This window comes from Gymnoscopelus microlampas (genome assembly GCF_963454915.1).
Source record: "Gymnoscopelus microlampas genome assembly, chromosome: 3".
NCBI classification, from domain to species: domain Eukaryota; kingdom Metazoa; phylum Chordata; class Actinopteri; order Myctophiformes; family Myctophidae; genus Gymnoscopelus; species Gymnoscopelus microlampas.
Genome location: NC_139940.1, coordinates 30,038,323 through 30,042,023, shown reverse-complemented (window position 1 = coordinate 30,042,023; position 3,701 = coordinate 30,038,323).

Sequence of the window (3,701 nt, the reverse complement as noted above, 5' to 3'; positions counted from 1 at the left end):
AATTGCATGTTGTAATTATTCATTAAATAAATATTTTTTATAAATATTAAAACCCAGTCTATATTGTACTGTTATCGCATTGATTTGGGGTTCATCTGCAAACACAATCAATTGAGCCGAGGTTAATAGGAGATGTCATAAAGTTACTTCACAGTGATTAAGAAGCTGTAATTGTTGTAGGTGAAGCATGGTGGTGGCAGCATCATGTTTGGGGTGGCTTTTCTTAAGCCGGAACTGGGGCTTTAGTCAAGGTGGAGGGAATTATGAATACCAGTCAAGTTTGCTGTCAAACCTTCAGGTGTCTGTTAGAAAGTTGATGAAGAGGAATTTAACCTTGAAACCATAAAAATCACCTAAAGTATACATCCAAATAATTAACAATTGAAATGTGTTGAAAATCTGTGGGGTGATCTGAAGAAGAGCTGTGCACAGGAGATGCACTCGCTCTTCCTCAGACTGAGGAAGAGCTTGTATGCACAAAACATCACCTTGATGGTAGTGCATGCAATCAGTTGTAGAACATTATCCAGTGTGCAGACTTTATTTCTCTTTTGTAAGACTATGCCTCTGACCTCAGCACCAGAAACCTCCGATTTTATTGCTTCAATGTGTGCGCTTTGTTTATTTTGGCCAGATATCCCAAGTCAAAATTGGTTGGACCTTTACAAAGCTATTCATGATATATTATACCCCCTACTGTAACTTCAGGGGGATTTGTAAGGGGAGTAAACTTCTCTGCACCGACCCAGCAGTGGCTAGCTCAAATTAAGCAGACGGGACAGGAGTGCTCAGGGGAACTTAGCCAGGCAACACGAAGCCTGGAGAAGCCGAGGATCAAACCGAGGACCATCTGATTCCCAGACGGCCTGAGCTATACTGCCACAACCACCAAACCTTGCCTACAGGTGAAGACAGGCATAACATCAGCATAGTAAGTATTCTGCATAATTTTCTGTCCACGGGCAGCATTGAAAGCGCAGGGGGAACGATGCACACTCGCAATTGCACACTGCTTCCCATCACCTAGATTCATCAATAAGTGGTGGGATGTAATTATAGAGCCTAGCATAATTATTTTAACCTAACGTGTTCAACCTTTTAAAGGAGTAGTTCACCCTCAAAAAATCGTCTTTTCTATCAATTACATACCCCCCTGAAGCCTTGAATGGAGATTTCTTTGTTTTTGTTGCATTCCTAAACCAATAATTCGATGACCGGGTCATCGGACAGTAGGAGACTCAATAGGAGAAAAAAATCTCCATGAATTCAAGTCTTCATGGGGTGTGTTATTGATAGAAAATACGATTTTTTGGGGGGTGAACCACTCCTTTAATTATCTCTTCCAGTTTAGTTTTGTAGGTCAATAAAGGCCCCATTCTATTCTATTTAATGACCTCACTAGCTATTTAAGTACTGTTTACTGCTTGTTACAAATAAAGGCACAAGTTAGGTCTACATAGATTGATGGCTAACTACCGTATGTTTTTTTGTTTTCAAATATCTAACCATCTGTTATCTATTTACCTTTCCCACTAATACCTTTAAGCAACAATGGGATACTTGGAGTTTGATCAGATGTGATCCCTTTTTATATCCACTTCATTCCACATCCTACTTAGAGAAATATGTCCTAGCAATTGCCAAACCAGTTGTTTCGGGGAGCATTTGTTTTGGTTCACTCAATGTCCAACGTATGTGCAAGGTTTTACAAGAAATGCATGTTTTTTTTTAAAAAAACACTAGAAAGAAGGCTTGCCAACAGTGAAGCCTTGAGCCTCATGAGGCGTCCTACCGGGCCAGAGGGCAAGCGAGTGCCCGTGCTCAACGGTCTTGTGTCGATGAGCAAACCGTTCATGTTGGCAAGCTATCGTGGACGGAATATAAACATGAACCAAAACATCGTCTCATCCGATCCAATCAAGCAATGAATGCATGTATTATTATTTATTTTTGTAACCTATTTTCCAACATTGTATATGAAGGTACTGACATGTTCCAGTGAATGTCCGTAGTAAAAATGGGGAGGCAAAATTATATTTTGCTCTGAAAGAATTGTTTAAATCGCTTTCTTTTGACAACCTGTACAGAATTTAACATGGAAGTGACCAAACCTAAAACCCTGACCCTAAAAGGGGAGTCTCCCTAATGTACTGTACATTTTATTTGTGATATTGACACAGCAACTAACACTACCAGACATTTTTCCCTTAAAATAATTAGTTTTGAGTATCAATATAGTATCGGTATAAATACAATCCTATTTATACCCATCCTAACAAAAGTAATCTTAATCTAATTTACACACAGCTGGGTAGTCCAACAAAAAAATAAAAGCAAAAACTCTAAAAAAGAAACAAAAAAAGTTTCATGCTCAAAATGTGCAGAGTACACTGTTCTGTGCAAAGGCATGTGTCTTTGCTTTCTCGCTGCTTGAGAGGAAGGATTTGGTTTCATAAAGAAATATTCTATTGTTTTAGTTTGTTTATTGATTTGATTGTTTGTTCTGGACTGCTGACAAGTAAATCTCAGTAGATTTGTTTATGTAAGCTTTTATAAATAATACAAAGTAGTGCAATTGTTTTCTGTAAAAGAAAAAAAGGTTTACTTAATATGCAAAAGCTTGTTTTATTATTTTATTAAAATTGATTCTGAATGATGCAAGTTCATTAAATGATATTTGTTTTATATTTGCTTTGATCACTTTATTATTATTAAATGTATGGGTCTTAAGTGTTCCTTTTTTAAGCTCTTGTAACTATGTGAACATTAATGTCAAAATCAACTTGTTAAATACATATATTACTTCCGCTTGAATAATCAAAAGGCAACTCTAGTGAGGGAGACAAAATAGATTACCACATAATTGGATTCTGAAATATTCATAACACTATACATTTGCCAGCAACCTGTTCAATTTGAACATAATGCATTGGTAACAGCACTCAGCTATAATCTATGTAAGGAGAAATCTTAACTGAAACTGTTGCATACTATCGTAGGTCATGTTTGTCTGAGGTTGAGGGAAACTTTTTGGCAGTCAGGTTCCGGTAAGAATTAAATGCATGCTGTTTTTATTTTATGAAATATCTTTCAACCATCTCAGATAAAACGATTCAAAAAAGTAATAATCTTAATCTTGAAAATGAATAACTTTAAAGTTTGTTTCAAGTTCCCTGTAAATTGCATGTTGTAATCATTCAAATTATACAATTTAATATTAAAACCCAGTCTATATTGTACTGCATACAATATAGAGTCTCATTGATTTTGTGTAGTTAATCTGCAACTACAATCAGTGGAGCTGAGGCTAATAGGAGATGCCATCAAGCACCAGATTTCAGAGCATGTTACTTCACAATGATTAAGCTGAAATTGTTGTATTGCTTTCTACATGGAATTTCCTCTATAGTATTTTATATAGCTCCATACCAGAGACCAGAGGTTCGAACCCTGTCTGAGGTCGACGTCAGCAAGAGCGAGCAGTTGCAATGGGTTCCTGACGCCAAATCAAATGGGTTCAGATCTGAGCCAACTTCAGCCAAGTCTCCTGCAGGAGGCGCGTCTCAAGCCTGGACAGGAGTCTCCGGGCATAAAAACAGATGATGATGACCAGAGACCGTCAATATCTGTCTCCTCTTCATTGCTAATGTAGGTAGAGATTGACTCCTGTTTCTGGCCTTGGTAGAATTGATTGATTGATT